The sequence below is a fragment of the Mus musculus genome, chromosome 4 (assembly GCF_000001635.26).
Source record: "Mus musculus strain C57BL/6J chromosome 4, GRCm38.p6 C57BL/6J".
Taxonomy (NCBI): Eukaryota; Metazoa; Chordata; class Mammalia; order Rodentia; family Muridae; genus Mus; species Mus musculus.
In genome coordinates this window covers 36,931,121-36,957,739 of record NC_000070.6, presented here as the reverse complement: position 1 = coordinate 36,957,739, position 26,619 = coordinate 36,931,121, and the positions used below count along the sequence as shown (strand labels likewise).

The 26,619-nt window shown below is 37.4% G+C and overlaps 1 protein-coding gene and 1 long non-coding RNA gene across 13 annotated transcripts in view; one reads left to right on the top strand and one right to left on the bottom strand.

Moving 5' to 3' along the window:
* Window positions 1-4,774, bottom strand: part of Gm12371 (predicted gene 12371) — a 35,059-nt gene extending 30,285 nt beyond the window's left edge. Inside the window, exon 1 of the long non-coding RNA NR_151511.1 lies at window positions 4,610-4,774. This is a non-coding gene — a long non-coding RNA (predicted gene 12371). The remainder of the gene's footprint in view (window positions 1-4,609) is intronic.
* Window positions 4,775-5,995: 1,221 nt separating this feature from the next.
* Window positions 5,996-26,619, top strand: part of Lingo2 (leucine rich repeat and Ig domain containing 2) — a 1,254,967-nt gene continuing 1,234,343 nt past the window's right edge. For 8 of the 12 annotated variants that reach the window (XR_001784140.2, XM_030253527.1, XM_011250022.3 and 5 more), the window contains exon 1: window positions 6,588-6,659. The gene's annotated coding sequence lies outside the window, so the exon portion shown is untranslated. Of the gene's footprint in view, window positions 6,660-6,839; window positions 7,483-26,619 lie in introns of those variants that run through there. The other 4 variants (XM_006537904.4, XM_011250020.3, NM_001165999.1 and 1 more) reach the window with 3 other exon arrangements.

Sequence of the window (26,619 nt, the reverse complement as noted above, 5' to 3'; positions counted from 1 at the left end):
GTATAAGATAATAGTTTAAATTTAAGTGAGTATAGCAATAAGGATAAATCATTAGGTGTTGTGTTCAAATTGTCTGTGCTGAAAAGCAATAGGATATTTAGGAATGATTTTATCAGTCTTGATAATTGGAATGGTAGTAATACTGACTAGTTTAGGAGGCTGTTGTGAAATGCAAAAGAACAATGTGTGCTCTACAATTAGCACTGTGTGAAGCACAAAGGGAAGACTGTAACTATTACTGACATTTACATCTACTTATCTCCATGTTTTTCAGGAGCCATGTGCTGATTTTGATTTGAGGAACTTGTTATGAGCAATGAATACAAGTTTTCGTTCTTCCAGTCTTGTATCTAATAGAGATCTTTATGATGTCTAAAACCCTGGGCTCTGCATTGAGACAGTGAAGGTTCAAACCTTCAGTACTATGTAAGCAGCTTTATTTCCTTGAGAAAATTACTTGGTATTTCTGTAACTGTTTTCTCACTTATCAAATGAAGATAATATGTTTGCTGTAAATTAAAAGAATCAAACCCTGTTTGTTTTTCTTTTTTTTTTCAATTTTCAAGATGTGAAAGTGTTCAGTAATGGGTAGCTATTATATGAATGAAATCAACAAATGCTGAGATTTTCTGCAAGACTGAAATGTTCAAATGAGACTTAAATTCATCAGGACACCATAGGCAGCATCAAATCTAAACTGAATAAGTTCAAGGATATAGACAAGAGCCTAAGAACAAACTCTTTTTCGTTGTTGTGGCCTACAATACATCTCTAAGTAATGTATGCAATGCATACGCCACAGAGTGAACACATCTTCATTTGATAACCCAGAGGTAGACATTAATAATATGCTGCCATTCCCCAAGAAGCCATTCACTATCATAATCCTAAACCAGAGCTATCCTGATAAAGGTACTGCAGTGACAGAGCTCTTCCTCTCAGTGAACATGATCAGTCTCTGCTCAGAGAAGGTCTAACAAGGGTGAGTCTTGCCTGATGCTAAGGACCGAATGTTCCTTTCTCTGAGATGGTGAAGTGTGCCCTCCATAAACAAGCACATTGAAAACCTAGTCTCTAATATCACCGTACTTGGAAATGAAGCCTTTGGGAAGTAAAGAGGGTTAGATCCCATGATGCAATTGGCTCTCTTAGGAGGAATAAAGAACTCTGTTTAAACACACTGAAGGAAGAGCGTTCAGGGACACACTTTCAGAAGTACTGTTTTTAAGTCAAAGAGACAGCTTTACCAGCCATAAAACTAGAACACTGGTCTTAGATGTCTAGCTTTTAGAATTGTGAGAAATAATTTTCTGATGGGAACCTAAAGGATAAAATTTTGTTATAGTATCCCAAGCCTGAGTATTTCCCTCACTTCTCCCAAAATTACATTGTATAGTAAAAGAATAAATAGGAAAATATATTATAAGCCACAATGAAAAGCTTCCAGTCATTATTCTACTTCCTTGGTTATAAACAATGGAATAAATGCAAGATCTTCTTAAAGAAAGAAGGTGAGATAAATACAAGATGTTTTACATATATAGTAACACATAGTCAGACAGACAGACAGATATCTGTAGGACATCTTGCATTTATCTCATACTTATATATATGGTAAAACATCCACAGATACCCAAATTAAGGAAACATCTCACCTCCATACTGTTTGTCCTCTTATTTTACAGCCACAACAGGTTTTATTTTGATTTGAAGAAAACACCTTTCTGCATCTGTCTATTTTCACCTAAATATTTTACAGAGTCATTAATAAATATCTCAACATCTTCATCTTTTCCCTGTAGCACCGTAGTGTAAATATAATGAAATGCAATGTTCCTATGGCAATACATGTTTAAAGAATAGTTCACAATATGTGCTACTGAAAATGACAACTATATTTTTTTGTGGAATGTTGACATGTCAGTTTAAATTCAATGCCATATGTGCTTTTAATCTTTGAAACTTTATCATTTAAATACTTTGGTAGTAGTACTTTACATGAGATTGATCTCCAGTAAAAATTTCAGGGCACAGAATGATTTTTCATCAATAAAAATGTCAGGGTACAATACAATGCTTTCAACTATATACACCAAATAGTACATTTCTAGAATTTTCTATCAAAAAAGGTTTATTATTTGTTGATTTTAAGTGTGTCTCTCTGTGTGTGTGTGCACGTACATGTGTATCAGCAAGTGATTTCAGGTATGCATGGATACCAGAAGAGGGCCTCAAATTCTGTGAGGCTTTAGTTAACCACTGAATCATCATAATAGCCACATTTTTATAATTTATTTACATACTGAAAATGCAAAATAGAATTCCATTCTACATTTTTACACATGGATAACAAGATGAAAATAAACAATGAAAAGTTACGAATAACGATAAAGACATTGTAACCTGAGCCCTAATCTCTTCAGTTGACACCTTAGCATTTCATATTCTGAGGGGAATAATGGCAAGAAATGATGGTCATGTTTTAAACTGGAATAGGAAAAAGTTAACTCTTTCAGTATTTCTTTTTTTTCTTTTTTTTCCATTTTTAATTAGGTATTTAGCTCATTTACATTTCCAATGCTATACCAAAAGTCCCCCATACCCACCCACCCCTCTTTCAGTATTCCTATAAGACAAGTAGGAACCAAGAAAATTGCATAAAATGAAACTTATTGTAAATTATCATACCATTTAATTCTGCATTCATCTTTTGCCTGTAGCACCATAGTCTAAATTTAAATATAATAAAATGGTCCCCTTTAACTCTGAATAACCACAAATGTTTGTTCCTGAATGATAGAAATGAGCAAGACAGTTAAAAGTAAAGACTTCATAATAGAGTGGGCATAGGTTCCATGCGTACTTATTTATGACAAAATAGTTTCATTACCTCTGACAAATTTGCATAAGCATCAGTTTTCCTGTCATCTGAGAACACAGAGCATCACTAAATTGATGTACACAAATCACATGGCAAAACAGTTACTTGTCACTCCATTATCTCCAGGTTTGTTCTCCATGGAATTCTTTACTAGGTGTCAAGGAAACCAAATCATAACACACAGTCCACCATCCTTGCTCTCCTTGTACACCATGGTGTAGGAAATATTAATAAAGGAACATTTTTAATATGTAACAAAGCCATATCTTAATTGGATAGCTGTTTTGCTCCTGGGGAGTTAAACACTAGAGTAATCTTGAAGAATGAAAATTCCAAGTCAGGCTACATTGAAACAGACACACCATCTATGCAGAACACTATTTCCCCTTTTCAAAGAATGTGAAGAAACACACACACACCGGAAGGATGCTGTTGCTATAATCTGGCATTGGAGTCTATAGGATCTGATGGTGCTTTCAAGTTTCAACCCTTTTCCTCAATTCTGCAGAAAGATATTTAGATATTTAAAATAGTATAGAAGAAATGGTATAACTCTTCTAAACCAGAAATTGGCTTTGTTTGTTCTCCCATTAAAGTGAAATGTGAAAGTTGATGGGGAAGAGAAAAGGTGTGGCTTTTATTTCCTTTCATTTTGCATAAAGAATAACAGGTGTGCTTAGTTTTTCAACAACCCAGCATATTGCAGAACTTTTATTTTCACGGGAGGGGTGAATGAATGACTGTTTATTGCAGGTAGGCAGTAAAGATGCAAGTTTTTCAAGTGGCTGCAGGTGCTTAACTGCCTGTCAAGAATACTCTACTCTGTGATTATCGATGCTCCTCACACATCCTGTAATCCCAAACTCAAGTAAAAATACTCCTCTCCTTGGAGTCTTGGGCGGGCACTATGTGGCACCCTTGGAACAATCCACTTAGCATGCATGAAAATGACCTACTTTACTTTTTAAAAGAGGCATTAGTAACAGCTTTCATGTCAACAGTAGCCAGGAAGATCTCCTCAGTCCAGAACCTTTCTGAAGAGCTGTATGCTCAACAAAGGAATCATTTGATCTTTGCAATGCACGTCCAGTTTTGTTAATTGAAAGAGCTATACAATGAAAGGATTGCCTTACGTAAAACTGTTCATTATAACCCGTAGCCCCAATTCAGTAACCACAACAGTCACTTATTAAAGAAAGAAAACAATTACAGTTCAGAAAAGTCCCAAACCTATGACCAGAACACAATTCATAGATAACACCAAGTTCAAAACCAGCTTAACATTCCCCACTTAAAACACTGTTGGAAATGCAGGTGCCCAAAACACACCCTAGCATATCAAACCGAAATCAGTTGTATTCTTATTTTCAACTGCTTAGCATTGCTCCAGATTTCTCTCTTTCTTCACCTAGACTCCCTCCTTGGGTGGGTTAGCTTCTAGCTCTTCCCTTCACTGCACAAGGAAAGTCAACACTGAACTCAAACATGCAGACTCTGTTGGTGCTGTTCCTTTAGCAGCAGAGCAAATAGCTTGTGGTTCATTCCTTCCAAGGGGCAGTTTCCGCATCATCCCCAAACTCAGGAAGAATGTAAGGAAGTGATTCTGCCTGGTTGTCTCACACAGGATTCAACACGCTGACTCACTCAAGAAACTCAGACTGCACTCATGCTTTCAGAATGACACTCGACCGGACCCTGCATACTGCATGGTTGTTACTTCATCCTTACCTTAACATGCTTGGCTACTCAGGCAATGAATAGCGTGGTCGCAGCTCCTAACAACACAAGTTTCTTCTTTTGCTCAAAATCCTCCTCCCTTCCACTATTGCAACCTACAGTTTCTCCTCCAAGTGCTCACATACTGTATTTTCTTATTCTCAGCCAGCCAGCTTCTAACTCAACTGGGAAAGGACCACTCAAAATACCCTGGATCTTGAGAGAATAAGCTCTTGTAGAAACAGCGGGGGAGTGGCGCACGTCCCTCCTGCAAAGGGTCCTAGCGCCATCTCTATGCAGTATCACTTTTCGTTTTCTGTCTCTATCCACAGAGATTTCGGAAAGACATTGAAAGAGAAACCTGCAGCCTCCCAGCCTTTCCAGTACTTGGGAAACAGAATAATTGCAGCAAAGCTTTGGTGAACTCGAGCGCGGCATATAAAGAAAAATCAGGGTTCCAAATAAAGGAACAAAATAAAACAATCAAGAAACCATCGTAGCAAAAGTTTCCGTTTTTTTCCGGAATGATTTCCTGCTCTCCAGTCCAAGCAAGACAAACTTCCAGAGGGTGGATTCTTTGCAGGGACTTCTGGCGGATCTCTGATTTCTTCACATTGTGGTTTAGCGGGCCCATTTGTGCAGTAACCAGGCATCCCTGCCTTAAGTACTGAGTAAGTGCAGTAGGAGCTACCAGGAGACATATTCCACAACCTCTTGCCAAAATTTTGGAAAGGGAAACTAAATGGGCTGAATCTCCATGCTGCCCCATCCCCACACCTTTCTCCCGCTGAGTCTTTCGCTTGCTACCATCCAGTTTTTAATAAAAGCAGAAAACCTGAAATGAGTCCTGATCCAAAAGCTGCCTAACACAAGTCCCTGAGCAGTTCTTTGCAAGAGCATGTAAGTGAACTTCAGGAGCTCTTTGAGACAAAGTTACACCGGGAATGAGCACAAGGGGATGTCGCAAGATTCTGTTCAAGAAATGATGCCCAGGCTCTTCGGTTTAAAGGATGTCAAGGAGCCCCTTTCTCCTTAGGAAGGTGTAGCAGACACTCCACCGAAGAAGGGCTCTGGTGCCCCGGAAGGGTGGTGATGGGAAAGTGTCTGAAGTCCTGCTCTCTCCACGTTCAGGGTACCTGGAGAAGAGCTGACCACAGGAAACAGCCAGAAGTGGAGACTCGAGACAGGGCGGGGAGATGGGAGGTGACAAATCGGACTAAAGTACTCCTTTAACTGTAGAGGAGGGACGATGTCGCCAGCCTACCCATTCTGGGAACCCCCGGTGAAGGCTTTCTTCTGGCTCTCGCCTGTGGCCTGGGGCCGCGATCGCGAGGCTGGGCGTGCGTGTTGGTGCGCGCGCGCGGGAGTGTGCGTGTGAGCGGTGCGTGTAAGCCGGGCGTGTGTGCGCGCAGTCCGCGCGCTGAGTGTGGCCGCCGGGACCCAGCAGCCCGCCGCCCGCCCGGTGTCTCTCCTTCCCAGCTCCTCAGCCACCTCACAGGGCCTTCCACCACCCATCCCTTGGCTTTCCGGCCTCCGCTCAAAGTTTCCTTGGCGCAGACGCTTGGGCGCAAGGGCTGTAGCCAAGACGCCTTGGTGGTGGAGCGCGATCCTCGGCGTGGCTCTGCTGCCAGCACCTGCTCTGCACCGAACCTGCCTGAGCGCAGGTTTTCTTCCCACTTGGCGGGAGCAGGGGGAGGGGTGCGGTGGCGAGAATCAGAGAGGAGCCCCGGCTCCTGACGGCGTACCCAGCTTGGCTATCCGACGCATCTGTGGGGTCACGGAAGAAAACTGGATCCGCAGCCAAGTTGCCTGAGCAGGGACAGGGAAGGTTTCCACGGCCATCCAAGGTTGTCCCTGTATCAGTCGCCACAGGCGTGAGGGTTTGGAGACACCTAGACTGTCAGGGCTTTAGAACCGACATTCCCTTCCTGACCCCTTTGAAAGGAAAAGCTGACAGAGCTGAGGCAGGAGGACGCCTAAAGAAGCCCGGAGACTCCTGTGAGCTTCATCCTCCTTGGCTTTGGATTTTAAGGACACGAAGGGGCATGAACAACATGTCAAGGTAAGAGACCGCAACCCAGCCGCTTGAATCTCCTGAGAGAATAACTTAAAATAGATGCTGGGATGCGGCGGGGGTAAGGTAAGTTACATGGAACCCCCTGGGCTGTTGTCACGCAGCTGCACAACCCGTGTGAATGGCTCCCGGCTGGTAAGTGGAAGACCAGCCAGACCAGCCGGTGCAGATGGTTGAGAACCGGTCGGCAAAAGGGAGTGTCCTTTCTGCACACTTCTGGATACCTACTGGGAACTGCATCTGGAACTGGATCTTCTGTCCAGGCTGATTTACATCTGGGCTTGGCTCTTGTTTTGTTTTGATTTTCTGTTCTGGTAAGGTGTTTCTCTAGCTCCTCACACCTATCCCATCCTTGCGATAGGGAGCAGTGGGCCCGGGTCTTGTCAAGAATTGAGTGGCAGGTGAGGATGGAGCAGGCTGGCGGGATGCAGAGCTCGGGAAGTGCACAGGGCGGCCGGGTCTGCCCTTGCAGCAGCCGGCGTCGGAGCACAAGCTCCGCGGGTAAACTGCGGTTCGCTTGGCCTCCGCTAGAGGCTCCCAGCGGGCGCGGCGGAGCCGGTGGGTGTGGGGGCGCCGGGCGGTGGAGTGGTTGCTCGACGAGCGAGCCTGGTGGCTGAGGCGGCGCGGCATAGGGGGTCCAACCCAGCCTGGGCGGGAGACGTGAGCCCGAGTCCCGGCGCACCACCCAGCTGGGCGCCCCGTCTTCGGGAGGCGAGTCGGAACCCAGGCTGTGCTCTGGAAAGCGGTGCGGGGAGCCAGAGCCACTTCGGGGATGCAACCATAGTCAGCGCCCTGAGGGCATCCCCAGGAGGTAAAGCCTCTCTCTCCCCTTCCAACCCAACCCAAGGTCTTCTCAGGTCTCAAAGGGCAACAAGGGAAGGGTGGGAGGTAATCTGTGAGGTCCCTTTCTAAGGAGCCTTTCCGTTTTCTCTGTGGCTTTCTGGGGATCATATGAACTAATCCTTGGTTTTGCCTGCTACTCTGGACACTTGCTTCCTTTAAAGGCAAGTTTTGTGTCTATTTTAAAAAAATGTTTCCTACTTAATATAATTTTGTTGCCAGAGAGTGCCCAGTGGCTGGCCATCACTAATTGCTTGGAGCTCAGCAAGGCGACCTGCTAGGTCCCCTCTGAGCTGAGATGGACCAGAGTGCAAAATCCCAGGGTTGGGGTGTGGTGAAGAAAAGGGAGTACCACACCCTCTGCTCTCCCTCCCCTTTCCTTGTCACCTGCTTGGGAAGTCGCCCATTCAGCCTTTGACTGAGCTCCTAGCCCAAGGGACCTTCTCTGAGAACAGAGGAAAGCTGTTGTAAGACTTAGAGAGTAGGGTAAAGGATGAGTAGGGATTCATGCCCAGAACATGGAGGGGTGGAAGAATGGTGAAGTTAAGGCAGTGGAGAAGGTGGGGGCAGGTTGTTGGGAAAGGGCCTTGAGTTCAGATTATTTGTGGAAGCAAGATTCTTCACATTTCACAGTGCCTTTGACATTTTCTAGTATTTTCAAAACCACAGATCTCTCTGATAAGTACTCACTTAGCCGTGGTGGACAATGGGTATATTTAACTGTAGTGTATAAGCCACAAAAAAACGTAAATATATATTTAAGATGTTGTGCATACTTGGTGAGAATATCCTATCCCTGTCAGAGAGCTGAAAATACATTTTCCAGGGTGCCTTGTGAAGTTTGTGCTTATCACGTGTGGTCATTTTCGACTCTAATGAAATTTTAGAGTGTACTAAGGGTGGTCTTTACAGCTCTTGAGATATTAACCCTCTTATGAAATAGTACTCAAAGGATAGGGGGAAAGATGGATCATTGTATTCTAGGAATAACGAATACAAGCCAAGACCCAGATAAAGATACTGGGCCACAAGATAAAAGTGAAAAAAAAATCAGAACTAAGAAGCAACGGTTAACATTTAAAATAGAGCTCTTTCTCAGGGTGCTCTCAACATCTTTATTAGTGTATTTTATTTTCAATACAGCTGAATGCAAGGCAGACAATACTGAAGCTCTTCTTGCTGAAAGCCAGCATATATGTATTGGGATAATGCCAGGTATTTTCACCTTAAAGTTCTTAAGTGAGGCAATTTCCTATTGATGAAGTGGTTTAGTGATCATTCATGTGGAAAGCATCCATTATTTGCCTATTGATTAATCTAAATATGGAACTTAATTTTTATATAACACTTGTAATTTAATGTCAATGGAAGCTAGAAAATATATCGATGCTTTTTATTACTGAGTGTTTGTTACACACTATCATCTGGGCAACATTTATGTAAAGTGTTTCAGGGGAAGCAAGAATAAATGGTCCCCAGAAAAAGAAAAAAAAAGTTAGTTCTTAAAATATATTACCTTGGAAATTTTATGAGCATAACAATATCTTTACTAGTCTATGTAGTTATCCACACAGGCAGCCACAAAGCATGTATTTGTATTAATAAACAAAGTAAATTAAAATTTTGAGTTCCATTAGGTTTCTGAAAAACAACAAAAAGCAAAAGATTTTTTTTTAATTATAAGAAATATGTTTGAGGTTTAAAATGCCTCAATTTAAATAAAATTTGATTCAATCAAACAAGTGATTCTATTTTGCGATCTCAAATTAAATCTTGAGACACCATCTCTAAAATATTTTCTCCCTAGTAAAGGGGATTTTAGAAAAGTCCAAATACTAAATACTTCCAGGAATGCTCTGGAGCTGAAAATGGCCTGCGTCCTATGAAACTTCACGAGTGGAATAAGAACTGATAGGACGTTGTCACAAATTAATTGGCTTGATGCTTCAATTAAAAACTGATTATTATTTGGCTCTGGTAGTCATTATGGTTGATTTCATTTGCTCTCCAGATATTCTGGGAAAGGACAATAGGTGGAAATGTTTTCCTGCAGTACAGGGAGAGGCAGTCACTGGACGCAGACAGGCTTGTCAGTTACTGATTCTCCAATCTGGTTGGTTTTATCCAGAAGGCAGAATGTTAGATAGGAAGGACAATCAATTTTCTGATGTTATATGAACATTCGCCTCATTTTAAAGTCCCCAATCTAACTTGCTTATATAGTGGTGAGATGATACATCACCTAGTCACATCCTTTTATGACTTAGGGGTTACTTCAGCATTATGAACTTCAAATTCTGTTTAAACATAAAACAATATATATCCTAAAAGAAAAAAAATGGAATTTGTAAAAGATGTTTCTTAAGGAAATAAAAGTAGAGCAGCAAAGACAGTTACGTCCTAGGTCTCAGCTTGCCTTTCCCACTGAACTCACCCTCGTAATCTCAAGATTTTATAGTTTATATATAAGATTATTTTCTTAAAAAACAACACAGATGCTAGCTATTTTACAGTTAGTAGATCTTAATTCATTTTTAAATAGGTGGTAGCCATTTAGATGCCTTTTTCATCTGGCATCAACTCCCTTGCTGTTGCTTCTGGGAAGCAAAGAAGGATGAATAGTCAATGGGCATGAATGGGCTGATGTGGAGCTTCTGTGTTTCTATTTCCAGTGACTTAGATACATTGTAGTGGCCAGTGTTTCTAAATGTGCCCTGTTCATCCTGAGCAGATTGCTATTGGCAGTTGGCAGTGAGTGCATCTGTTCCAAACAACATTTGGGAAACTTTAATTCCATCCAAGCATGTATATACATATGCTTAGATGGAATTAAAGTTTCTCAAATATATACACACACACGTGTGTGTGTGTGTGTGTGTGTGTGTGTGTGTGTGTGTGTATCTTCCATTAAAGTCAGGTAAGTTACTCAATATCCATGAACAACAGTTTTAAAGTATTTACCTTGTAGGCATCTGCTCTGTAGCTTAATCTATAATTCTAAACTCAAGCCTCATGTAACATTTTAGTTCTTACAGTAGTATTGGCAGTAGAAAATCTGATATCCCCTCTGACCTATTTCATTTTAGTGATTTTAGTGTCAGTAATCATAGAGCTAAGTCTTTATTTCATTAAGTTAGTTAGCAAGAAACTAGTAGATATTGATAATTTTTGCATTGTAATAAAATTCTGAAACTTGAAATAATTATAAAGTCCCTTGAAAAATTATGAAGACCACTATGATTTGTAACTGGAATGTAATTTGCTGTGTTTTTAGGTGCATTTACTGGCTAATATTAAGCACAGCCTAGCTGTATTACTTGTAAGTCAGATATCATTTCCTTCTTTTGAGCTTTGGATTCACTGTCAATATGAATTTACTTTCATTATAAAATGAGTAAGGCTAAATGCAAGCCTAAGAATCCTGGCTAGAAAACAAATTGCATTTTGGTTCCGATAATAGAATGTAATATCAATCTATCTATAAAGAGAGAATTATCATCATTACAAAATTAATAACCAAATTCCAGCATAGCAGAAATATATGCAGAAATTTACAATTCCTATCACATCCCAGATTCTAGACATGGCACTACAGAGTAAAAGTGTAAAATGGATTCTAAATTGGACTGCATAAAAGGATTTTGTGTCTTCATACAGTTTCATTTTAATATAATGTAACTATGGTTAGCATCAAGGTATCTATCTAGTAGCCAGCATGAGAGGAAATAATAAGCATAATAAGTGTATTGCTCCTGGTGTACCCTGGGAGGCAGCAACAGTGCCTTTTGGGAAATGTTGATTTTGAAATAGAGGGCTTCATTGTTCAAAGGGAGGTGCCTTTACTATCCTAATACTTTTTTTCTAAACTTGAACCATATACATATACACACCCTTGTGTGTGTGTGTGTGTATGTGTGTGTATGTGTGTGTATCACAATACCCAGACACATGAATATGTGTACAGTGAGGAGAAAGATATTGGGAAATTGGTTAATTTGAAGACATATAATGACTAGAACTTGCTTATGATTATAGATCACATCACATATAGTTCATTTTATACATTTTCTCTGTACATAATCATGTTTAGTCTCAGTTGTTTTTAATTATATAAATTAATATGTAAACAGTAAGTGATGATAATGTTTTCTATTTTATATCTGAAAGATAATGGTATTTGTGATTCTTTTATTGTTTGAGAATTTCAAATATGTAATTGGGTCAAATCTACCCCCATTCTGTTCTCTTTAATTTCACATCTAACAGCCTCCTTTTCTCCTCTTAAATTCACATGCTCCTTGTCAGTTTGGTTTAATGCACCGAGTCCATTTAATGCGGCCTGTATGTACATGTGTGTGCTACTATGTCCTGGAACAAAACTAGTCTCTCAAGTACCACATGTCTGAATGAAAACTGAAAACCATCGATTGTCAATAGCTCCTCAGTAGGAGTAAGACTTCATAAGACACACTTCAATTCATCCTATGATTTTAGGATGCTTGATTTATGGCAGGTCTTAAGCAAGCAGTGTCAACCTTTATGAAGTCATATGGCAATGATCCTTGCCCATGAATAAAAAATGGGGGTTTGCCTTGGCATCTATTCCCTTTCACTGTTCTCTTTCTTTCTGTATACTCTTCTAAGATGACTGCTGAGTTCTTTGGAAGTTGGAGAGAAGGGTGTTATATAGATGTCCAATTTATAGTTGAATACTCTGGTCTCTTATTATTTTCATGTTAAGAAGTTATGACTTTTTATGGTAATCACCATCTTCTTCACAGAGCAATTTCTCTGAAGAGGGTTTAGAGATGCACTTATTTGTAGGTATAAAGTCAAGAAGTGAGAGGGCATGGGAGTTAATTATGCTCTCCATTTAGGTGAATAGCAGTCCTAGATACTCTTGTAGGTGTTTGTCCCAGTTAAAGATACCAGGCATGCACTCCATCTTGCAGATTGACATCCTCAGAACACAGTTGTTTACTCCCATAATGGCGTTGTTTTTATTGACAAGTAGGCATACTTTACATGGTATTATTGTTATTCACGGTGTTTAACCTAGACACTCAGAATATATCATTTTTCTCCCCTGGTATTATGCGTAGACCTCAAAAGCTATGAAGACTAGTTTTAACTTTAATTTTTTTTTAAATTCTATTTTAATGATGGTTCTTAAATGCTTTAACCTTTCTTGTAGCCTACTACCCACCAGAGGTAGTAGAGAAGAAAGAAATCTTTAGAAATTCTTAGAAAAGTTCTTTGGAGAAATTCCTGTCTGTGCTGTCTGGAAATTAGCAGTTCAGTTCACAGGTTAGCAGGCATCAGCAGCTTGGTCCACTCGCAAACACCTCAAGGATACACCAGCAGTCCAGTTCCATAGTCACGTGAGCAACAGTGGTGATGTGACCTATCAAGGACAGACAGGCCTCAGCCTCTGCTCCAGTCAGCAGGACAGACCAACAGGAACACCAAAAGTGCCTCACTCAGGGAAGAGAAGATCAGCAAAGACCCAAAAAAGCCAAGCTTTGTCTTCATTACTGCTTGAAGTCCTATTTATACCCTCCCAACATCACATGTCCTTTATATGCCTTGCCTTAGAAAGGGTCTTGCTTCAGCATAGGTCTTGCCTCAGCACACACATCTAATAATCCCAAGTCCTTGGAAGCAGTAACAAACTGCAGCATACCACCAGAAGATTTTGGTGCTGTTTCTCTCTATGGCATTCCAACAAATGCACCCCAATTACCGCTATGTAAGACAGACCAATACATGTCTGTTGTTAGCAAAGAATCTTTCATCACGTGTCCTCTCACACGCTTGCTTTAGCAAAACATCTCTTTCATGTGTCTGCTTCAGTGAGATGTTCCTCCACGTCTGCCTTAGCCCTTCAAAGCTGTGTCCAATTTAACAAAACATTTCTCCATGTATTTATCCCAATAAAACACCATCCAACTGACTTTCAAAAGAACCCTTAAGTTTCCACTTCAACTAGTTAGTAGGTATGAAGTTCCCCTGTCAGTTTCAGCTTGATTTCTATATGCTCTATTGCAAAGGGACTTAGAATATTCAAGAATGGTGTCTTAACATCAAGTTCTGGAAATAACCAAAAGCAAGAACATATAATGTTTGAGAAGATATGTAGGACCCTACTGTCAGAAATAAATCCCATCTGGTATTGGCTCATGTGAAAGTCTGTGATATAGAGGGGAGGCATTGTCTCCCGTAAATAAAGTAACTCCAATTCAATCTCATTTATATAATGTGTATCTTAGTAGTAGGTTTCAGAATGTCATCTCCCAAAGTCTTTAGTGTTAACTATATCTTCCCGTACTCTCTTCTCCCTGAACTCTCCACCCCATTTTACCCTCACTGTTCCATTATCCTCTTGCCTTCTTCATACCACCTAGATTATTTGCCTCCCTTTAGAATTCCTTCCTCATGGTCACTTGCTAGTTCCCTTTCTCCTATGTGTGTGCCAAAATAAATCTACATATCTGCAAATTCATAACTAGCATCAGAATAGATTATTTCTAGCTTCAGTGATTTACCTGTCAACAATATAATTTCATTTTTCTTTACAGGTGAATAATATTTCATTGTTTACATAAACCACATTTTTATTACCCACTCATTTTTGATGAATTCCTAGACTATTTGCATTTTCTGGGTATCAGAAAAATAGCATCAGTAAACAGGTTTGAGCAGTCATCTCTGAAGTAGGATTTACTGACCTTTAGGGAAATGTTCAAGTGTAGTTAAACTGGTTAAGATAGAGGTTCTATTTCTAGCTTTGGGGGAAGTCCACACTGATTTTCATAGTGATTACATGAGTTTGCACTGCCAACAACAGTTTTAAAATTTTATAATCGTCTTTAATATAAGAAAACATAAGTTGATCAAAACCAACTCTATTACCATCAAGTTAAGAAACACTTGTTAAGTATTTGTTATTAATAGGCTGGCTAAATATTTAGTAAGTTAAATGCTTGATAAGTATGTGTTATCCACAAGTCTTTATGTAGCAAAGCAAAACATAAAAGCTCATGTCACTCGGCAATTAAGCATAGGATGAAGTAAGAGTGTTCTGTACAAGTTTCGTAGATGACTAGCGTGGGGTATAATTGAAATCTATTACCTCACTTCTAATTTTAACAATGCAAATAAACAGTAATAAGACTGAAAATTGGAAGCATATGTATACATGCCTATTGGTACTGGAGGTGAAATATATGTTTATAAATTGATGTCATTATAAACTGTTAATAACTCTCTGGAGTACAATTTATACATTGATTACTTAACCACCGATACAATTACAAATGTTTCTAAATATTGGTGTTAAGTTTCTTTTGAATAAAGCGACCTCAGACATGCACTCCTGAGTCTCCTGAGATCCATTATTTATACACAAGAGGTAATGAGAACCCTGAATGGCTTCATAGTTTCTAAAGACATTGCATTTGTGCATAACACCTTTCTAAACAAAAGTGGCAGCAAATATATAGTGAAAATCCATAATGTGGAGAAGTACTCAGCACTGAAAAAGAGTAAAATATAGTCAGCTTGTGATTTAGAAAACATTAAACCAGTATATTACATTGAAAATATTAAGAATATGGTGTTGCTTATATAAAATGTACAGAGAAATATATCTGTAGAGACTGATAGTTGTGTTTGACACATGGGAGATAGGAGTAGAAATGAGCATGAAGAATATGTTAGTAAATTTGAATTTATCTTGTCATTGGATTGTGATGAAGAATTCATAAGTATGTATAGGTATAGAAAGTACAAACTTTTCATAAAATAGAACAAATACAAACTTTTTAAACAAAGATTTAGAGATTAAAATGCCATTACCAAGTTGATTTATTACAAAAATCCAATGTTGGCATTACATTGAAGAAGAAATAAAATGTTCACAATATAGAGAGGTATAAAACAAATACCAATGATCAACTACCTTCTGAATATATTATGAAAAAAATTTGAGAAAAATCTATTAATTAATTAATTGTTCAGAGAATTAAATGCATGAATTGAACACATCTTAGACAAGTGTTCTGCCATTGATACTACCTCCTCAGTTCTGATATTAATTTTTGGAAAACCGCTTATCAAAGGGAGACTAGTATAGAAACTCTGTAAGGTTTAAAAAAAAGCAAAATAAAAGTAGAGTTAATACAATACTTTGAAGTATTATATTAAAGCCGAAAAGTCTTTCCTCTGTTCAAGGAAAGAATGCAATAAAATAAGAGGAGAAAAATACTGAAAAACACAGGTACATTGAAGGGAAAATGTAGAACCACCAAATTCAGTGTGAAAACTTGAAAGGGAGATGATTCACATGCCCAACAGGGGTATTCAAGGTTTACAGAACCCATGCAATGGCAGTTGGTTTAGAAGACAATAAATGGAATAGCCATTAAATTCGATCATGGAGAAATCTCTATGATATATTGTGTTGGAAAAATATTATGGTTGTAGAACCACAATTCATACAAAGTAGATTAATACATCAATTATCTAATATGAATTTCATTTGTGTTGAACTCAGGGATAAAAAGTAAAACCAAACCAAACAAAACAAAACATGCTTATAGGCTATTGCGATAATAAAGCTAATGGAAACAAGCTAAATGCATAGTAAAAGTTTCTGTTTGATGAATGAAAGAAAATAATACAACCACATGGTCTGACTCATGATGACTGAGAGAGCAGCAGGAAATTATCTCAAAAGAGATACTTGGTAACTGGTGAGCATTCAGCAAGCTCTTTATATAAAAGACTATTCCAAATCATTTGTCTTCTTCTTCAGCTTGTTCCCTCTCATATGTAAGAAATCCAAGAGCTATCTAGAGCCTACTTTCTACCAGATCTAGTTATTATCTACTATTATTATACTTGATTTTTCATTTGAAAGAATTTCCTTTACCCTCTAGACACTTCACACGAGGAACCTACATTGCTTAAGTGGATCCTCAATTCATTTACTTGGATCAAAGGCTTTTTCTTAAATGTAAATTTTCACGTTAAGCAAATAGCACATAGATGTATGACTTAGAAAATAAAGCAGCTGTGATCCCCTTACTCCTAAGCATGGCGCCTGGTAGCAAGTAACATGGCCGATGTTAGACGAGAGTGCTATGAGGTGGAAGCAAGATGTCTAGACATGGAGGCTAGAAAAGATGTGTGAAGTTGGATGCTGAATACAATTTTCTTGCTTTTTCCTAATGTTTAATTTTATCTTTGAAAACTTTATATAGAAGTATTATTTTCATATCATTTCTCTTCCTCCCCTTTTCCCTCCAGCTCCTCCAGTGCTGCCCAGACTCTCTCAAACTCATGACCTCTTCAAAATCCATCTTCTGTGATTATGAGTGCACACACTATATATATAGTGTATATATATAGTGTATATATATATAGTGTATATATATATGTATGTATATATATATATGTATGTATATATATATATATATCTCCAAGGCATTACAGTTTGGTATTACACCAAGTAAAAGAGACTTTTCCTAGATCACGTTGGAAGACCATATTCATTCTTTGAAAACTAGCCTCATGATAACCAGCAAACCATTTTAGAGGCATTAAACCAATTAAACATTTCTTTTTTTTTTATAAGCTTGTTTTTAAATATGTATACTGAATGATGTTTTTATTACTAATTATTATAATTGTCCTGATTATCTTTCTAAAGTATCTGAATTAGGAAGGTAATAATTCCATTTTACTTAGTATCATTTAGAAAATAATGTTAAAAATATTTCACATTATTCACCTGTGATCTTCAAAAACTGAATTTTAAGTTATGTCTAAACCACATTGATATTTCTCCGATCAAAACAATGTAGCATATAAGAAATAAAGGTTAAAAAATCGATTTCATTTTTCACTGTGCAATTGATTGCCTTTTTCACTCTGCAATTGATTGCTAGCTACTGAACTTCGTCCCCAGTACAGAGGTGTTTCCAAAGGTATGAAAGACAGAACATAATCTTTTCTGTGCTGCACACTGTACATAAAGTGACTGGTACTGGGCCAGGACATTGCTATAAAGCATAACTATATACTAACTACTTGCATACGTGAAGTTGTTCCTGCATTAAGTACATAAATAAAGGCAATAATAAAACAATTTTAAGTACAATTAAGTTTGTCACTCTGTAAAGATAAATGGAAGATATGAAAAGCAGCAGGAAGGCAGTAAACCTAAAATGTTTATTCTGATAGATTTGCATTTCCTTTTCAGAACATAGTGTCTCCAGAATTTGATTAAATTTTAATTTACCGGTTATGAAACAAGACTAACAATATAAACCTCACAATTAGCATGTAAAGATACAGTTGTAACTTCTATGCATTTGTCTCAGCCTGGATTAGAAGTTGTTGAGGAACTACCACTGATTTACCCATTTTTAAATTATAGGCAATCTACATTAATAATCAGGGCATTTAAAAAATAGTTATATTTATTTACATTACTAATGTTACCCCTCTTTCAGGTTCCCACTTGAAGAGTTCTTTACCCTCTCCCCCACCCCTTTGCCTCTGAGGTGGTGCTTTCCCACTTACCCTATTCCCTCACCCCTACCTTCACCCCCCTTACCCACCCACCCCACCTCACCTCATGCCCAATATCCCTTCCCTGGGTCATGAAATCTCTTCAGGATTAGGCCCATTCCCTCCCACAGAGGCCAGTCCTTTGTCATGTATATGCCATGGCCACAGACCATGTGCTCTTTGTTTGGTGCATTAGCCTCTGGGTGCTCCTAAGACTCTAGATTAGTTGAAATGGTTGGTCTTCCTATGGGATTGCCATCCCCTTCAGATTCTTAAATTCTTCCATAGGGATCGTAACCTTAGTCCACTGTTTGACAGTGAGTATCTGCATTTGTCTCAGTCAGCTGCTGGTAGAGACTCTCAGAAGACATCCATGCTAGGCTCCTATCTGCAAACACAACATGGCATCAGTAACACTGTCGGAGTATGGTGCCTGCTGATGGGATGGAACCCAAGTTGGGTCTGTCATTGAATGGCCTATCTCTCAGTCTCTGATCCATTTTTGTCCAGTTATGAATCCTTGAGATCACATTTTATTTAATCTTATTATGGAAAATATGATTTTTGCCAGTTTTCATATAGGATCCTGTTATATAGCATACATCTGACAAGTCCAAAGTTTATTTAATACAGACAATTTCCTCAAGCTTAATATTAAGTCTTTTTGCGTGTCATTGTATTTGGAAAAAGGGGAATGTCCTCAGTTGTTGCTGTACTTTCCATTGGCTCTCATGCTTTCTTCACTAGATTTCAATGATATAGAACCTCAGAAGTCAAGGAAAGGTAAATCTTTAGTATGTCTGGCTTGACAGAAATACAACCTGTGGTACGCTTTTCCTGAATTTGGTAAATTCTCTTTCTAAAGTGATTCTTTGTAGGTGGGTAAGTATACATGAATGGAATCCCACTTATCTGCCTACAGTATAATTGAACTTTCTGAAGATCTGTGTTCAGTGAGACTGTGTGACTAGATCTGACCAATAAATTGTGAACAGATTAGCATTCAGTGATAAGTCTCAACAATCTTCCTTTTTCTCCCGATGATGTAGTCAGTGACTTTAACTGTGATGGCCATTCCTTAGCATGGGCCACTGAACGTTCAGTGAGAAGAGGGTGACTATGACCCACACTAACCCAAACATCCAATTTGCATGAATAAAAAAATGAGCTTTATGATTTCAAGTACAAAAGATAAATAATTGTTATTGCATAATATAACCTATTGGAGCAGAAAGAATCATGCTTTTCTCAAATGGCTTTATTTAAACTTTTAGCCACATTTTCACTGGTCTAGGAAGCATTTTTTATTTTTTTAACTGGATACTCAACATAACATTTGTCTCCGTAAATCTGGAAATCTATCGCATATGTTGCTATTACTCCATTCCTCTGAACATTTTTCTTGAATGGAAGTTGAATCCACTCCCAGAAAGCTCTTTCAAAATTATTACCTTCTTTGGTTTTGAGAAATGTTAGCAGAATCTGGCTTCTTCTATGGAATATTTATCCATCACCTCTTTTGGCACTGATATTTCAAGATTACACTCATCTTTTTTTTTTTTTAACACAACTTATAACTGCCTTAAAAGTTCTTGTTGGCAATAAAATATTGCTAACAACCATCCAGAACATTATACCAGAATGGTTTCACAAAAGAATAAGTCTTACATACTTAGACATTAATTGTTGTGTTTCTCACAAATTTGAAGGGGTCTAAAAGCTTTTGTATTTGAAGTTAGAATATGACAATCATGGGATTTATAACACAAGCAAAGCCTTCCAATCCATAATACTTTTGACACTTACTACAAATATCCCTGCCTTATAAAACTGGACTTGAGCATCTTTCACAAATTCTATGGAAATTGCCTAGAACTTTCATTAAATATGTGACATCTGATGCCTATTGGTCCTTGTCTATGAATATGGCAAGATCCCATGGAGTGAAAGATCTCATTTTAACACTTCGTGTAAGCTGTTGTAGGTTCTATTCCAGGTTATTCAAATGTAATGTGCTCCATTCTGTGTTTTCAGCACATTCATAAAATTAATTAAAAATATGCCTTCCTACAATTGTAGTCTCAGATCCTCTAAGAAAATATCTGAAGATTTTATTTGAAATTCTAGTTAAGCATTATTTTTGCTGAAATCAATATGATCTACACATCACTGGTATAAATTCACTCACTGCTTATTTAAAGCTGTCTGGGATTTTTTTTACATTATTTTTTTGCATTTACATTTTTATTAGATATTTTCTTTATTTACATTTCAAATGCTATCCCTAAAGCTCACTATACCCTCCCCCACATGCCCTGCTCCCCAACCTGCTTCCTGACCCTGGCATTCCCCTGTACTAGGGAATATAATCTTCGCAATATCAAGGGCCTCTCCTCCCATTGATGGATGACTATGCTATCCTCTGCTACATAACCACCAAACCCATTGCGTATGCCAGAAAGATTTTGTTGACAGGACCCTGATATAGCTGTCTCTTGTGAGGCTATGCCAGGGCCTGACAAATACAGAAGTAGATGCTCACAGTCATCTATTGGAGGGATATGTCTACTGTTGCAAAGTGGGATTAACTAAAAAAACTTTAAAAATGCACTTGTTCTTGCAGTGTTAAGAGTGTGCAGGCTAAAGCAGTTGCAGGCAGTCTGCATAGTCATTCCGGTGGATTGTTCTGATTTCAAGAGCTAGTGATTCACTCCAGACTTATCTGTACAGGACAAGTAAGATGATTGATTCTGCTTTATGAAGAGAAAGTAGAGGTAATCTATAAAATCATACTGTTAATGATAGATTAATAACTTCAGCCCATGTTGAAATTTAAACCAAAAACACTTTGGATGTTATATTTGTGCTGTAATATTGAGCAGTTTAAATTTTCAAAACCTTCTAGTATGCTTAAGTACCATTGGAACTTTCCAAATACTACTTTCATACTAGAAGTAGGTGTTTTGTTTTGTCTGTCTTATAACTCATGGTCCTTCATGTGACAAGTATGATCAAAACAATCTGAACAAAAGTACATTACTCCTTGCAGAGACTCTTGAACTGGCCCTTTGTGACTGGATTATGATCTATTTTATAATTGATGAATTTTAACACTAGAAGTTTCTGCTTAGATTATACAGGAAAATTGTGTAACTTTATTATAGTCTAGTATATTATATGGCTAATAATTATTTAAAATTATAAATTGTTCCCTTCCAGTATAGTTTAGCCACTTAAACTTCATGTTTAGTAGCATCCATTTTTAATATGGATTGTCCAAACAGTGTATATGTAATGTGTATACAACATGCATAGGTATGGACAGATAATCTGGTAGGCGGCTTGAACATTACCCCCACATGGGTGAACTATAGAAATTCTGTCACTTGATTCTACTATCTACCTTTTGGAGTTCCTTGTAAATATGCAAAGCAGAGAAAATTATTATACTTGTTCTGTGTATTAGGAAGCTAACACTTCCAGAGATCACAGCCAGGGTTACATAGTGAGACCTGTTCTCAAAAAAATAGAACAGAACAGAACAGAACAAAACAAAACAAAACAAAACAAAACAAAACACCCAAAGCCCAACAACAAAAACAAGACACAACCCAAAAATGTGTGTGTGATATATCTGACAAATGATCAATTATAATGAAGAACAAGAAGACTTAAACTCTATAATAAAACTCAAATAATCTTATTAGAAAGGGAATTGAAGACATAAAAAGTTACTTTACTAGAGGATATATTGAGAGTAGAAGGAATGTAAACGTATGGTCAACCTCATTTTCCATAAGGGAGCTACAGATTAAAAACGAAGAAGAGATAATCATACACACTTTATGCTTTAAAACAACATAAAACGTGGGCAAGGAAACAGAGAAACTGGATAATTCACACACTGCTGCTTTGAATTTTAAAACTCTACAGTCACTTTATAGAACTGTTTGTCAGTTTCTTTCCTTTTTCATATGTGTGTGAGGGATCAAACCCAAGTGAGCATACATGTTAAATAGCTGAACTACTATTGATGCACATACATAGACATGATCTGGCAGTTTCTTACAAAATTAAATATGTTTTTAACATATAACCCTGATACTTCATTCTTGGGCAGTATTTATCATTGAGAAATAATTTACATGTATACAAAAGTCATATGTTCACATTAATAGCACATTGTTTGCAAAATGCCCCCTGAACAATCATATATTATTAAATGGATGGTCAGTTCAACAGATTGTGGTATCTATTCCATAGAATAATTTCATCAATAAAAGGAAATATAGGTAGTAGCTCTCAACATCTGTAACAACTTAAATAAATCTTGAGGGAATTTTACTGAAAAAAAATTATCCAATCTAAAAACCATTTGCAGTGTTCAGGTTCATTTATTTAATGTTTTCCTAAAGGACAAAATTACCAATGTGGAACGCAGCATAGCATTTGACAGAGTTTTGCAACGATAGGTATGCCATAAAGAGGCAACACATCTTCTCCATGTTGTACTAGTAATTTTTCTGCCACTGTCATAAAATACTATGAACAAAAGCAACTTACAGAGAAAAGAGTATTTAATGCTATGATTGAATGAGGGGAGAGCCCATTCAAGCAGAAAATGAAAAGCAGTGGTCATTAAAAACTCGATTTTAAGAACAGTAGGCTATCTGCCCATAGAGTTATCTACACACAGGAAGTTGGCCAACACTATTGAACTCTCACAGTTAAATTTCTGTGATGAACTTTTCTTCAACAAGGCTGGATATCTTAAAGTTCTCATATCTTCCAAACCCACTAACAGAGGATCAAGTTCCACCAACTGAAGATCAAATATTCATATAACATGAGCCTATCTGGGACAGTTTTTATTCAAACACAATTGACATTAGCATTAAGTAGCTCATAGCTGAATTCAGGTGGGGGTGCAAGAACCCTTAAAGAGGGATGGTTTTATTCGATATTAACATTGAACAAATCTGGGAAATTATTTGGAGTTGCTTGAATAAGATTTGAGAATAGACTAAGAACACATGGAACATCCTAATTTTTCTTGTTCAAGAGTTTCAGGACTTCTTGTAACTTGATGACTACAGCAGACTTACTGCCACTGAAGTAGGCATTCAAATAATTAACCTTGTTTATATTTTCTATTTTATGATTGTTTTGCTTCTTTAATTAAAATTTATAATTTCAACATAATGTTGAATTTTGATTATCAATTAGCGAGCCTTCAACTGTATCATCACATGAAGACTTTATGAATAATTATTTTTCTGACATCAAGTTTTAAAAATCTACCTTTTGTGTTTTCAGTAACAGAGAAAGAAATAATCCTGGGTTAAATAATTTCTTAATCCACATAAATCTTACATATCTTTCCAAATGGTAAATTATTCATTATTCTTCCATGTCCCATATGTTTCAAAGTACAAGAGAACACATAGTTCTGTAAGCAAGGATGTGGACAAGTGCTAATCAAAATATTTGGAAAAATTGCGTCTGAACTGAGTGTGTAGAAATACTTTTGTCACTGTTTCCTTAACAGTGCTGAACAAGCATTTGCTCTGTGGTAGATAAAACAAATAATTGGAAAATTATTGAAAAAAATTTCAAGATGAAGAAGATGTGTTGAATTTATAGGTAAATATCAGAATATTTTCTGAATGGTACTAGAGGATATAAAATTTTATGAAGTAGTGATTCTTAAATCAACTCTCAAGAAGAGCTGAGAAGAATGCATTAGTGTAATCAAACTAATTTCTTAAAGCAGTTCCATAAGACAGAAGACTAAACACAACAATATAAATCTATGTGGCTCATGCTAAACAGAGACATAAAGAAGTATTACAAAATCAGAGGCACGTAGCATTGACCACAGCCAGAATATAAGCCCATTATATTTGAGTTAAGAATGGAAAACCAATACATGGGAAAGAGAAGTGAAGTGCAGGGCACCAAAGCTTGGAATGAAACATCCCAAGATGGTGACAAAGGCATGAGAGAATAGAGTATATTCATGTCAATACTGAGTGTGAGTAATTAAGAGGGCAAGAGCAGCATGCTAAGTACTTTACAAGGATATAAACTGGATTATTAGAACCCAGGAAGCTCTGAAGTTGGAGTGGTTTGCAACCCCATAGGAAGAACAACAATATCAACCAATCAGACCCCTGCAAAGCTTCCAGGGACCAAACCACAAACCAAAGAGTACACATAGAGGGACATGTGTCTCCAGCCGCATATGAGCAGAGGATGGCATTGTCTGGCATAAATAGGAGAAGAGGCCCTTTGTCCTATGTAGTGGAATGCCAGGGTAATGAGGTAGGAGTGGATGGGTGGGTGGGGGAGCACCTTCATAGAAGCAGGGGGAGGGAGGATGGGATAGGGTGTTCTGGAGGGGAAACCAGGAAAGGGGATAACATTTGAAATGTAAATACATAAAAATCCAATAAAAAAAAAGAACCCAGTAAGCTAATATAAAGACTAAAGTGTTACTCAAAGCATCTTAAGTCAGAAAATATTAGGACCTAAATAAAAGTAGTGGTTATAGAATAAGTTGGGTACACATTAATAATGTGTTAGGATGTGAATAATGAGGGCAAGGAGTAGAGTCAAGAATAAGTTAATGCTGATATGAATTTCTAATTAAACTCATTAAACTGAGACCCATGTATTTCTTTTTGCTTGATTATTATAAGGATAGCTTAAATTATGTCATGTTGAACTACTTTCTTGTGGATTCCAAGACTGCGCTAGTGGGAGTTGAATATTTCCAATGGTGGTACATGTCTGAAATCTCTCTCTCTCTCTCTCTCTCTCTCTCTCTCTATATATATATATATATATATATATATATCCAAGAAATAATGAGTTTTATACATTAATACATTTTACAGTCATGTTTAAACTCATGTAAAATTATTATGCTTGTAGAATTTCTGAATTTTTGTTGTATAACTTTTTCTAGAAGATGTGGGAAAAAAATCTATGTACTCCAGATATGACACCAACAATAGAAAAATGAAATAACTTCACAGAAGTGTTGTCTCTGAGACTGTATTTCTTAGATTACTTATAGAAGCATGTAAGACTCAAAATCAAGTGTATCAGCCAAAAAAGTTTACTCCATCATGGGGAAAAACCCATAAAAGCTGTATCTCTGGATTTCTCCACAAGACACATGGACAACTTGACTGATGGGAAAGTCTTTGTTTCCCAGCAACTACTAATACATGTAAAAACCTTATGGAAAAACCATGTGAAACTTTTTGTTTCAGGAGTTCCTGAGAAATGTGACTTTTCTTTACTTCCTGAGCCATATGGGTTTCATATATTCCTTGAGTCTTAGTGAGTTTCACTCTTCTCTATAGAAAGGAATGTTGCAATTTGCTGAAAATCACTTTAAAGCATATATGTCAGATCTTGTAAGAATTACAAAAATATACTGTTCCTTTACAGATAATTGAAAGTGACCATCTGTAGAACATGAAGATTCAGATTCCTTTTCTAAGTTAGCTCAAATCCTTTAACAGGGTACTTTAAAGTTTGGTAACATGATTGTGTTTACAACCAGATTTTCCCCCAGTGTCAACACCCTTTGTAAAATGAAGAGAATGTACCGCCATGGAAGAGGATGGTTGTATCAGAGGAAGCTCTATGAGGTATAGAACCCGAAGTAGCATAAAATACAAACATTTTGCCTGAGCTTAACTGAACTGGGACAAATTAAAAGTATGTAATAATGATAATATTCAGAGAAGAAAAACCACTTATAAACTGTTTTATTAAAAGAATGTTGTTTCCCAGGAATGTGATAAAATGTTAATGAATTTTATCATGAAAATACTCCTTTCTGTGTATATAAAGAGATCAAAATGTTTCGCTCTTATTTTTTTCAGTATGCCTTGAGCCATTATGACTTCCATAGAAGAAGCCTACATTTTAATAACTGGAATAACAAGGGAAAAGAGTAGTAAATATATAGATGCAGGCTTATGTTTACAATCACCTCTTTCATCTGTGCCCTGTGACACAGGTCTGTAATAACACCTACTAATGAGGCTGAGGTAGGAATAAGTAAGTCTCAAGGCTAGACTGGATAACCTAATGGGAGCAAGCCTACAAAAAATGTTAAATATGGAACAAGACTAAGCAGAACTCTCAGTGTGAGAGTGCTTCTTAGCATGGTGAGAGTTCCAATACTAAGTTTTAATCCCAGTACTGGAAAAACATCTCATTCATTCTTCAGAATGTAAGTATACATGTAGACGAATAAAAGCATGATTTTTGCAAGGTATTTTCAAGTGTCTTTCATATTCACTAAAAGGTTGTTATACTCTTTAGGAAATACAGACTTGATTTAACAAAGGATAAATTAATTAATACAAATAAAACAGTGTATACATTAATTAATCCAAAATATGACTACCTATTTTAATTTATTAAGCCAATAGCTTTTAGCAGAAATTTTATTATAAATTAATTTGACAGGGCTGTTAGAAATATTAATAGTACAGTTCACAATATTGGA